At 35.8% G+C, this 12,935-nt stretch overlaps 1 protein-coding gene across 4 annotated transcripts in view; it reads left to right on the top strand.

Moving 5' to 3' along the window:
• NCKAP1 (NCK associated protein 1) overlaps nucleotides 1-12,935 on the top strand; it is a 98,443-nt gene that overhangs the window by 16,505 nt on the left and 69,003 nt on the right. The gene's annotated exons all lie outside the window — the stretch shown is intronic.

The raw sequence follows: 12,935 nt of genomic DNA on the forward strand, positions 1-12,935 counted from the left end.
AAAATGAGCTACATTGCCATTTTATTATAGAAAACATAAGATCTTAATTTCTTATATACACTTATTACCTTTCAAATTGCAACAAAGAGTAAGGTAATAGATACATGTGTATTTCAAATATTTGCACGACTAGTTGGGGAGTGTTTTCTTATAGTCATAGACTTAACTGTCTTGAAGTTAGAAAATGTCTTCATAGGGCTTGTATTGTTTTTAGTAATTAGCTGTGTTTAGCTTTAAAATGTATTTGTTTCTCTAGTTTTTTTTATAATTGAGAAAAACATTTTTGAAAAATAATATAACAAGCTGATGGTGTTAGGATCTTTATTATCCCATATTACTTTTCTCTGATGGGAAAATTTTTCATAGTACTCTATTGAAATATTTAGTCTTCCCAATATGTTCACATATCTTTTGGTAATTACTTATAATAACTGCTATGAATAACTAATTTTAGGAAATTGGAGTTATTTTTCACCTTGCTGTGGCCTTTTCATTTAAATTTTGTTGACTTGGAGTCTTTCTGCATGTCTTCTCTTTTTCCTTTATTTTTTTCTTTGATAGTCTTATGTTATAATTCTTGCTATCTCTTTTTCTTAATGTACAAACTTAGTCTAGAAATTTCCTCTTACATGTGATTTCCCTACTTCTAAGAAGCTCTGCTTAAGAAATATTTTGTCATCTTTTGGTTTCCTCAAATCATGTATGTTCATTGAAGATTTGTATTAGCCTGTTGATTCATCTTTCACTTAAAAATATTTTAATATAGAGGAAAAATACCAGTCACAATTAACAAAATACATCTGATAAAGTGCTTTTTAAAGAATTAATTTTAAAAAGTTTTTATGTTTTTTGTGAGTATGGGTTAATAGAAGTCTTTCTTTGTTTCACAGAAGATTGTGTTTTATCATTGGTATATTAAGGTATCACAATTAGTTCCTGATTACAAGTGAGTGATTCAAAGCACATATCCTTAAGAACACTGTTATTTGTGTGGAGAACTCTTTTTTAGTTATTGACATTAATTAGCTAACTCATCTGAGAGATTATGTACTCACTCTAAATTAAAGAGATTTTATAATAAAATCTGTCTTATGTTTAATTTCATATACACTTCTCTTTTTCATGGCTCAAAATCTCTGTGATATGAGCTCTTCAGAGAATCTTTTCAGTTTAATTTATATACATATATATGTAAATTTCTGTGTGAGAATGAGCATTTTCTTAGAAAATTAGCAAGATCTGATTAAATATATATTCACTGTTTCATAACAGTAAAATTTTTTGTTAAAGAATAAATAGAGAATCTTTGTTCTTGATTTGCTGGGCAAGCTGTTTACAATAATGCTGTTGGGGGGTTTTTTTTTGCTTGTTTGTTTTTTAATACTTTTACTTACCTTTTTAACTTTTGCAGTACAAAATTGATTTTTTAAATAACAGCTTTATTGCAATATGATTTACATAGCATGCAGTTCACCCATTTAAAGTATACAATTCAGTGGGTTTTAGTATCTCCACACAGTTGTGCATCCAATGCCACAATCAATTTTAGAACATTTTCATCATCCCCCTAAGAAAGTCCAGACCCAGTAGCAGTCACTCCTGCCAACATCCACCCTCCCCTGCCCCCAACCCTAGGCAAACATGAATCTGCTTTCTGTATGCCTGCCTATCCTGGAGATTTTATATAGAGTCAAATAACATGTCTTTTTTGACTGGCTTCTTTCACTTAGTGTAATGTTTTCAGTCTATTCAAGTTGTAGCATGTATCAGTACTTCATTTCTTTTTATTGCCAAAAAATATTCCATTGTGTGGGTATATCACATTTTATTTATCCATTCATCAGTTGATGAATGCTTGAGTTGTTTCTGCTTGACTATTATGAATAATGCTGCTACGAATATTTGTGTAAAAGTTATGTGGACATATGTTTTTTATTTCTCTTGGATATATACCTAGGAGTGAAATTGCTGGGTCATGTGATAATTCTATGTTTAACCTATAAAATCAATTATACAACGTTGTTGAATGTTATGACTACTTGTAGAATGTACTCTGGTTGTTTTGTTTGCAAAGTCTGAGTTCTGTCATATGGTCTTTACAACTATTCTATGTAATGCTATTCTTTTTTTTTTTTTAACCTCCTGAAGCACTGCGTAGTTTTTGAGTATTTGTGAAGTTTTGTGATCTTATTTTGATTTGGGCCTGCTAAAATCCTTTGAGAAGTTCCTAGCCAGTTTAGGTTAGGAAATGAGAAGTGAGGAGTTTAGTTTTATTGTTATATTTAATTCTAGAGAAATAGTTAATAGAAGCTTAAGGACAGAGAATGACAGTAGCATCTCGTATTGATAGGAGCTTGCAGATTTCTGGCTACTAAAGCACACTGAAGAAATAGTATTGATATCACAGTTGGTTTTTTTCTTTCTTATTCCTTACTCTTTTCTTATTCTTTGGGCCATTGTATAAATATGTGCTTCAGAACATGCTTACTTTATCTCAGGGATCAAGAAGATTACTGGTTAGCACTTTTTTGTTTTGATTTATGTTATACAAGCACCACTTGTCCCCAATTTCAGAAAAGGCAGTCACAAAAATTAAGATTTTTTCAGTGAAAAATTCAGCAAAATTTTTGCTTTCAAGTTTCTAAAATAGATCCTTACAAAAAAGCCAGTCTTGGGCTTCCCTGGTGGTGCAGTGGTTGAAAGTCCGCCTGCCGATGCAGGGGACACGGGTTCGTGCCCCAGTCTGGGAAGATCCTACATGCCGCAGAGTGGCTGGGCCCGTGAGCCATGTTCGCTGAGCCTGTGCTCCGCAGCGGGAGAGGCCACAACAGTGAGAGGCCCGCGTGCCGCAAAAAAAAAAAAAAAAAAATGTTGATTTTTGATTGTTTCTTTAGTAACTGCTCCTGCTTCCAGCTCCTATACTTCGAAATCCAGTAGAGGCTGGGAGCACATAGATATCTAGTATACAATGAAGGAAGGCAGTGCCGACTAATAGCAGAATTGGTTCCTAACATGGCTTCAATAAGTGATGATGTTGCACTCTGTCGAGTCACTTTTACTGTCTTGCTTAGGCCTCTTTGTGACCAGTTATAAACTTACAAACTTCCCCCCCCAATTCTGGACTTAGGGAGAGTCTGTACCAAGGAATGTGATTCTGCTTTTTTCCTGGGTCATGGTGTTGAACTAAATGCCCTATACGCTTCAAAGCAGCTTGATTAAGTAAAATTCATATGAATAAAAGCCATCCAGTTTTATAATTATAACAGACACTTAATTGAGTGTCTAATATGTGCCAGGCTATATATTTTAATAGACTTTATAGACTTTCTTATTTAGTTTAGATTAAGGAAAGCGGTTCTGAGTTGAGAGATTATCTAATTTGCCTATAACATGATATCTTCCATTATTTTGAAAGTGTAACTGTCAAATGGATTTATGATTTGTTTCTCATAGGTTTCTTATGAGCATATAGAGGGAAATCTGTTATTTCCCTGGATGGAGAAAATAGTAGAAACTCCTTATTTTATCAACAGGTAAAAATTGTTTTGCCCAAGAAATCCTAAAAGCTAATATTCAGGTGTATGTTAAAACTTTTCTTAAGAAATTTTTTTTTCTAAAAGTTAGAAAACTTAATTTCCCTTCCCCTTTCTTCCTACACAGTAAAAGTATCTGGCACAAAAGTGTCATTATGGGATTTTCCTCTTTATTGTCCATTTTAGTACAAAATTTTGGACTTGATTCCCAAATTAAGGGGGAAATGATATAAATTACTGTCCTGTATATGTTAAATTAGATCTTAATGCCCTAAGAATGAAGACATTGTGAGTAGAGTGGCACAATAATAATATAGGGATTCTGGACTTAGATACAGGCCATTATTGAAATAATTTGAAATTAAGCTTTCAGACTTAGAGGAATATTTTGTGTTATAGATATTGTTTATTTCCTCTTTCAAGGAGCACAGTATTACAAATACTATGCAATTATATTTTTTATTTAAGTAGCTTACAACTGTCACTCAAGGCAAGACAAAATAAAGCAACTCTAAAGGTGTCGTCATTGCAGTAAGGTTTGTTCAGAGATACAGCATTAGAGTCTGTTTTTAGACACCATTTTATCCCTAGTGCTTGGCAGGTAAGAGGCACTAAATAATGATGAGTGAATGAACCTAACTGATATGATTTAATTTAGCTAACTTTCATTTATTCAAACATTGTCTTAGAACTATGTCAGGATTCAGACTTACCAACACTTTTTTTAAAAACTTCATTATGTTATTAGCTATAAAAATAACTGTACTTTTTATTTTTAGTGGAGTCCCAGCTTCCTGAAAACATAAATGTGTTCTGGGGGTGGGGTGATGGTATTGGGGATGGGGATGGGGAGGCTCTTGACACATGCACTGTGGTTTAGTCAGGAGTCAGAAAGAAAGGGTAAGAAAACTTACTCGTTCCTAGTCTCTAAATGGGCATTACTTGTCTTATCATGGCTTCCATTATGATGGTAGTATACTGGTTAAGAGGATGGACAACAAACCAGAATTTGAATTTTGGTCTTTCCACTTGGCTGAATAATATTGGACAGATCATTCAACATCTTAAGGTCTCTTTGTGCTTATCTCTAAAGTGGTGATAGGAACTTTCCTGGTGGACAGTGGTTAAGAATCCGCCTGCCAATGCAGGGAACACGGGTTCGAGTCCTGGTACAAGAAGATCCCATATGCTGCAGAGCAACTAAGCCCATGCACCAGAATGACTGACCTTGCGCTCTAGAGCCTGTGAGCCACAACTGCTGAGCCCGCATGCCACAACTACTGAAGCCCGTGCACCTAGAGCCTGTGCTCTGCAACAAGAGAAGCCACCGCAATGAGAAGCCTGCGCACTGCAACGAAGAGTAGCCCCTGCTTGCCGCAACTAGAGAAAGCCCGCGCGCAGCAACGAAGACCCAGCACTGCCAGAAATTAAATAAATTGATTAATTAATTAAAAATAGATTAAAAATAAATAAATGGTGATAATTCCAATCTTAAGAAGCAGTTTAATATCTCCTAAAGCACTTAGCAGATTTGTGTAACAAATTACTTTTGAAAAATGGAAGCTGTTATTTATATTACTTCTCTGACTTTTTGGTCTACTTTACTGGCTTTTCTTCTAGCAGCTCTTTCAACGTGGGTATTTCTAAATGACCTTTTTTTTCACACCCTGCAGTATATATGTATGAAAACATTTTACTTCCATGGCTTCAACTAAGTAATATACTATCAACTAAGTAATATACTAGATAGTATACTATCTAGTAATATACTATCTGTAGTTACCCTTTGGACAGCTCCACAAGCTAAATATCAAACATTGTATCCAGTGTTGAATACATGATTATCCTCCATTTTGTTTCTCTTCTGTGTTCTCTGTTTTGAGCCATCACCATTCACTTGGTTACCTAAACTGGAACCTTTGGAAACCGCTTTAACTTTTTTTATATAAATTTATTTTATTTTATTTATGTATTTTTGGCTGCATTGGGTCTTCGTTGCTGCGCCTGGGCTTTCTCTAGTTGCGGCAAGTGGGGGTTACTCTTCGTTGCAGTGCGTGGGCTTCTCATTGCAGTGGCTTCTCTTGTTGCAGAGCAGGGGCTCTAGGCACGCGGCCTCAGTAGTTGTGGCATGTGGGCTTAGTTGCTCCTCAGCATGTGGGATCTTCCCGGACCAGGGCTTGAACCTGTGTCTCCTGCATTGGCAGGTGGATTCTTAACCACTGCACCGCCAGTGAAGCCCTGTAACAGAGTTTTGTGGGGTTTTTTTGCGGTACGCGGGCCTCTCACTGTTGTGGCCTCTCCCGTTGCGGAGCACAGGCTCCGGACGCGCAGGCTCAGCGGCCATGGCTCACGGGCCCAACCGCTCCGCGGCATGTGGGATCTTCCCGGATCGGGGCACGAACCCGTGTCCCCTGCATTGGCAGGCGGACTCTCAACCACTGCGCCACCAGGGAAGCCCTGTAACAGTTTTGATGATGTACTTTTGTGAAGAAGTATGTGTGTGTATCCTTATGGCAACTTAAAGAAATATTGGTTTTGACCAATTAAACTTTACCAAAATTCAAAGAATTTTAATACAGTGAGAACTAACTTGTGTCAATATTCTTTTAAAAATGTATCTTCAACATTTAGTTAATATCTCTTCTACATGTAATAGTCTTTAATTCTGCCTTGAATAAAGAAAGTAAATATAAGAATGAACCCCTCACTAGAAGAAACAACTAAGCCTTTAATATATTTGAAAAGTATTTGAAATAGGTCAAGTGATGGCAGGGAATTGCATCAGCCCTAATGACCTACCTAAACGTTTAAATCTTTTTATTTTTAATTTTTACCATGCTAACATGAATACATGATAATGAATTGAATAGTCTAGAAGAATTAAGGATGAAAAGTGAGTGTATGTAATCCTACCCCACTCTCTCCCACCCTGGTCATATTTCTCAGGGGGAACTTCTGCTTTTAGTGTATCTGGAGGTTACCTCCAGAACTATAAGGAATATGCTGATTTCTCAGGGGGAACTTCTGCTTTTAGTGTATCTGGAGGTTACCTCCAGAACTATAAGGAATATGCTGATTTCTTTTATATATTCATTTGCCAACTTTAGACAGGATCTATTAATTCTTTGCTACAAAATATGAAGATTTAGCTCATTAGGTTTCCTCCCTCATTTACCCTCTCCCCTCTTCCTGATGTTTGATAGTTTTTTTGCTAACATTTTTGGATCATTGGTTACTTCTTTTTAAACTTTAAATAGTATATAGTTCTTTATATTTGTACACTTACCCTTGGTCATTTATACTTTCATGTTGTCAAAATTGTTAATGCTTTCCTTTGGTTCTGTAATCATGAAGTGTTCTGAGATTGAATTATATGCTGATTCTAAAAATTAAAATTAATAAAGACCTGAGTGTTAGGTTTGCATTGCTGCACTCCATTATCACACTTTGCACTTATTCTTATAAGTCCAAATATATAATATGTTTACATTATATGTTTTTTTATATACATAATATCATATATTTATTATCAAAGTGAAATGGATTCTCTCTTCCAGAATATTTCACAGTTAAATTTGTTACATAGATATATTGACTTTCTTGAATTAGTTAAGTGCCTTTATAGAATTTTAAAATTTATCCAGTCTAATAATCATACCACCTTTCTGTAAGCTTTTTTTTTTCTGGAGCCCACTTTCCTATAATCCTCTGTCTTCTAACTTCCCTCTGGATAATTTGCATAAGCCTGCTGCATAGCTCTCATCCTGGGACATATTTCTCTTTATTGTCCTGAGTGTAATGGTTTTCACCTGAACTTTCACACTGAGTTTCATAGAGTTTGGAAATCCCCTGAAATTGTGTACAGAGTTCTTGTGTGAATGTATTTTTCAGCTTTTGTCATGTTCCCAAGGGTGGTTCTTATGATCCCAAAACATATCTGTTTTAAAATCACCTTATGTTGTGAATCTTGCCCACTCTATATTCTAATCATACTAAACTGCAGTAATATCTTCTTTAGCTCAAGGATGCTGTCAGTTTTTCTGCAAATGAAATGGCCAATGAGCATTATACTGGGGTTTCATAGCATAGTCCCCAAGGAGATGCATTCCTGCCATTTGCAATCATTTATCCATTTTCTTCAAATTTCCTGAAGTTATATCTTGCCAGTTTTTCAGCTGTCTTCCAAACGTTGTTAGCCAATCCCTTTGGCTGCAATGGTGATAATGATTTCCTTCATAATAGCAAAGGATGTTACCAGTACCTAATCACCTGTTGATCTTTAGCTTTTATTTTCTTGGTCATTTGTTTGAAGGGGTCTTTAGCCACTTTTAACCTGCTATCCTTTGAGTACCTTTGACATGGTATCTTATTGTTTTTCATGGCCAGTCCGGTTTTACCTGTTGTCAAATCAAAAGTTATTTGCCAAGATCCAAAATTGAAGACAGCAAAAGAAACTATAAGGGAATGAATAACAGATGTTGTAAAATACTTATTTTCTTTTGTTCTTCCTAGCACTCACTCATCTTGGCTAAAAATGTTTTAAATATGTACAGTAATGGTCTTTGGCCAAGAACATACAGGATAGTATACTGTGTTAGTCCTCATTGTCTGGTGTAGGATAGAATGTAGAAAATGGGGAAGTAGATTTAATTGCTTTATTTTTTAAAGAAATATTTTATTTTGGGAGAGTATACACTTTCATGGCACAAATGGCCATTCTTTCTCTTGCCTCTGGGTCTTTTGTTTATGCTGTTTTTCCTATCTAGAACAATCTTTCTCTCCCATATTGTTTCACTAGGATAATTTCTACTTGTCTTTCAGTTCTATCCTTAGATGTCACCATTCCAGAGAAGCTTTTTCTAACTCTTTCAAATTAGGTTAAGTGCTGCTTGTGTATGTTCTCATAGTCCTCTCTATTATTCATTTATTTATTTAAAACATTTACTGGGTGCCTTCTATTAGCTAAGTCCTGTTCTGGGAGAGGGAATCCAGCAGTAAATAAACAAGTCACTGGGCTTTGTAGAGCTTACATTCTGCTGGGCAGAGATAGACCAAAAAAAAAAAAACCCAAACAAACAAACGGAAAAACACATAGTGCCACATAGAGTTGAGTTCTAAAAAGAACAAAGTGATAGTGGGAAGATGCCAATTTACTTGACCTGGGGAAAGCCTTACTGAGGAGGAGGCAATATAGCAAAAGATTTAAAGATAGGAGGAAGTGAGGTGAGCTGGGGGAGGAGCCTTCTGTGCTGAGGGAGCAGCAGTGGCAAAGGCTCAGGCGGGAGTGTGCCTGTCTTGTTCATGGAACAGGAAGTAGGCCATTATGAATAGACCAGAGTGATTGGGGAAAGGGGCTGGGAGATAGTGGTAGGAGATGAGGACAGTGATTGAAGGGGTCAGCAGATGAGATATGGCTTTCTAGGACATAGTAAGGACTTTGGCTAATTACTCTTGAGTAGAGATGTTATTGCATAAGAGTGGTAGAGGAATGAAATGATATACCTATGATCACTGTGGTTGCTGGGTTGAGAAATAGTCTGCAGGGGAACAGAAGTAAAAACAAACTGGTTAGGAAATTTGCAGTCATTGAGAGGAGAGCTGATAGTCGCTTGGTCTAGGGTGGTACAGGTGAGAAATGTTCAGATTTTGGATGTTTTGAAGACAGAGCCTATGGTATTTGCCAATGTATTGGGTATGGGGTATATGAGACAGTGAGAAATGTAAGACCCCAAGGTTTTTGGATTGAGGAAATATCAAGATTTACTGGAGTGAAGAAGCAAGAGGAACTGGTTTGGGGTGGGAGTATAGAAGGGATAGTACTCAGTAGCTTGATATTAGCTATGTTAAGTTTGAGAGACCTGCTAGAAGTCTGAGTGGAGATGCTGAGTAGCCAATTGTATATATAAGCCTAGGGCTCAGGCTAGCATTAAGCTGAGAATCAAGTTGAAGAGGAATTATTGAGAGAGAGGAGAAGGAGTGGGATAATCACTGAGGAGAGTGTGAGAGTGAATTGATGGTGAAAATGGCATAATGTTGCTACTCAGTTATATTTAATGATTGTGAATTCAGGTTGAGATGGAGTCAGCATAGACATAGGCTTTCTCCTGCTGTGGGTTTTATCAGGTAATTATGATAGGGGGACAAGGGAGTAATATAATGAAGGACCATTATATTACAAGGGAGTAATATAATGATGGGCCAAAAGAGGAAACCGAACATGAGAGGTTGTATTTCAATAAAAAGATAGTAGGGTGAATGAATAGGAGCTCCCTCCAAGCTCAAAGAATTGATGAAGGTAGGGTATTAAGAGGGTATTAGAGATATCAAGTGGGAAGTATTCTTCCACTGATGCCACTTCACCTTATCTCCAAATCTCCCAAGAACAACAGATGTCCAAAAAGGCCAGAAAGAAGTCAAGACAGCCTAAGCACAAACTTTATTCCTCTTTACAGGCCTACTGATTGAGGTAATTTAATATGAGCCACCACTCTCTGTTAGTATGTAATCAATTAACAAAAATAATCCCTGAGTGCTCTCTGAGTTTTAGGCCCTCCTTTAATTTTCCCCGTCTTGTTTCTCATCTTCACCACCCTTAGAAGCTCTGACCTTTCTTGTTATGGTCTTTCTCATACTATTTTGTGTGTGGGTTTTTTTTGTTGTTGTTGTTGTTGTTTTTATAAACCTCTTTCATGTTATTACAAATTGGTGAGGGTCTTTGTCTTGAAGGGAAGGTGGGAATTAATCATTTTAGTTTTTCACCATCTTTGAACCTTATACTTAGAAGTTAGTGTGGTGTAACCAGATTCTAAAACTGGATAGTTATCTAAAAAAAGTGAGAATTACCTGTATATCTAGATATACAGTCCTCACTAGATTGTATGCTCATTTAGGGGCAGGGTCATCATTTTATTCATAGTTTTATCCCCAGCTCTTCCAACAGTGTCTGACAATATAATATCATGTTGGGGTATTTGTTGACTAAATGAATAATATAATTGTTAACTAAATAATTGTTAACTAAATGAATAATAATATTATTACAGTAACTTGTCTCTTTTTAGAGGTTACTTTTCATATCACAAGCCTCTCTGAATCACATCTGGGAACTAGGAAGCAATACCACTTGTAGGAATCTGCTCAAGAAAAATGGAAGTACATTACATGTCCACATATAGATATGTTTATAGCAGCATTCATTGTTCATAAGAGCTTAAAACTGGAAATAATTCAAATGCCCATCAACTGATGAATAAAGTAAATTGGTAGTATATGCAGTTAATGGAGTACTATTTAGCAATTAAAAGAAACAAGCTACCAATACATGTTATAGCATGGATGAACTCCAGAAACATTAGGCTAAATGAAAGAAGCTAGATGTAGAAAGCTTATATATTATTTGATTTCATTTTATAGAGAGTGTCTGGAAAAAGCAAATTTATCGAGGCAGAAAGCAGATCAGTAATTATTAGGGATGCGGGTAAGAATGGGATTAACTGTAAATAGGCACAAGGGAACTTTTTGGGATAATGGAAATGTTCTAAAACTGGGTAGGGTTGGTGGTTGCACAACTCTGTAGATTTACTAAAATAATTTAATTGTTCACTTCTGATGGATGAATTTTATGGTATATAAATTATACCTCAGTAAACCTGTAAAAAACAAATGATTTTGAGCAACCAGAAATGGTAGTTTATAAAAAATGAAGTTTATTCAGAAGTAAGCTTTTTGGTTCTCACTGTGCCCAAGCTTGTTGAGTTTGCTTAGGTAAAATTGTTAACACGTATATTTTCTAATGCATTGTACCTTAAAGGGTATTCTCATCAGGAGCAAATGGTAATTGATAGGAAGAGAAATAAAAACTTTGAAAAGTAAAAAGTATAGCCAGCAAGGACTGTTTAATGTTGGCATGTTACCTTGCACATGTCAGTAGCACCTGAGGCCATCTTGACATAATTAGCTCAGTATAATTGATTACAGTTATGATATCTAATCAGTAAGAAAAGCCTGACTTATTTCGCTGTACCCAGGTTGTGAAAGCAAGCTAATCACATATCTGAAAGACTTTTAAAAAATATTATTAAAATTGAGTGTAAAGGGGCTAGCTTCATTTACATTTTCATTCATAATGGAAAATGGTACCATTATATGAGGTAAATTGTATTTTCGTTAATACAGTGTGATATCTTTCATACAAAGATGTTAGATCTGACTGACCACACTATACTGGGGCATATATTTAGTGCTTTTCTAGTACTAATGATAAAATTAGTTTCATTAGTTTGCATTAATTTAACCATCTTGTGACCAGAAATCTTAAGCTTCCAAGATTTTTCCTGGTGCAAGTTAATGTGCTCAGGTGGTGAAATAGAGATTATTTTAATTTCTTTTATTGAACTTTTTATTAATCTTTGTTTCAGTTACCGAGTGCTGCCTAACAGACCACCCCAAATCTTAATGGACTTAAAACAACAACAACTCATTTCATATTCTGGGGTTGATTGGGCAGTTCCTCTGCTGGTCTCACCAGCCTTAGGTCACAGCTGCGTTCATCTGGTGGGTGGTTGGGGCATGGGGCCTTTTGGGATAGAGGATGTGGAACCTTCCTTTCTGTGGGATATGTTAGCTTTCTCACACATGACACTTTAGGACAGTGTTCCAAAAAAGAACAAAATGTGAAGTTATAAGGCCTTGTAAGTTAAGAGTATCATTTCCGCTGCTTTCTCTTGGTCAAAGCAAGTCACAAGGCCAGCTGGGATTGTAAGGGTGGCAAAATAAACTACATCTCTTGATGAGAGGAACAGTAAAGTCCTATTGCAAAGAGGCATGCATAAAACCTTTAATTTTTTTTTGCCTTTCTGTTCTTTAAAAAACAAAACTCTTTGCTTTTCAGAATTAATTTGAACAGATGACAGCAATATAAACTTGAAAAAGATCACTTTAGTATATAAAATGAAGAGGTTGAATTAGAGTTCTTAGAAGCTTCAATCTGTGAGATTGATGAAGCTACAATTAAATAGAAGTATTTTCTGAGAAGAAAATAGCCTTAGCTTTGCTTATCCCTATACTACTTTTGTCATGGTGTGGCAACTTGAATTTTAAAGTGTATTGAAGAGGTGTTTTGAACTTTGAAATCTGATTGACCTGGATTAACATCTTAACCCTTTTCTAGTCTGTTTCTATATCTGGAAAATGAGGATAAAAATATACCATGACTGGGAAGATGAAAAAAATTCTGGAGATAGGCGGGGTGATGGTTGCACAGCAATGCAGATATATTTGTACGTGTGAACTGCACACTTATAAAATATGGCTATATTGGTAGACTTTGTTATGTTTTACCACAATTTAAAAACTGAACCTTGCAAAGTTGTGGTGAGGATTTAGTTTAGTAACAAATATTAA

This window comes from Globicephala melas, chromosome 7, assembly GCF_963455315.2.
Source record: "Globicephala melas chromosome 7, mGloMel1.2, whole genome shotgun sequence".
NCBI lineage: Eukaryota > Metazoa > Chordata > Mammalia > Artiodactyla > Delphinidae > Globicephala > Globicephala melas.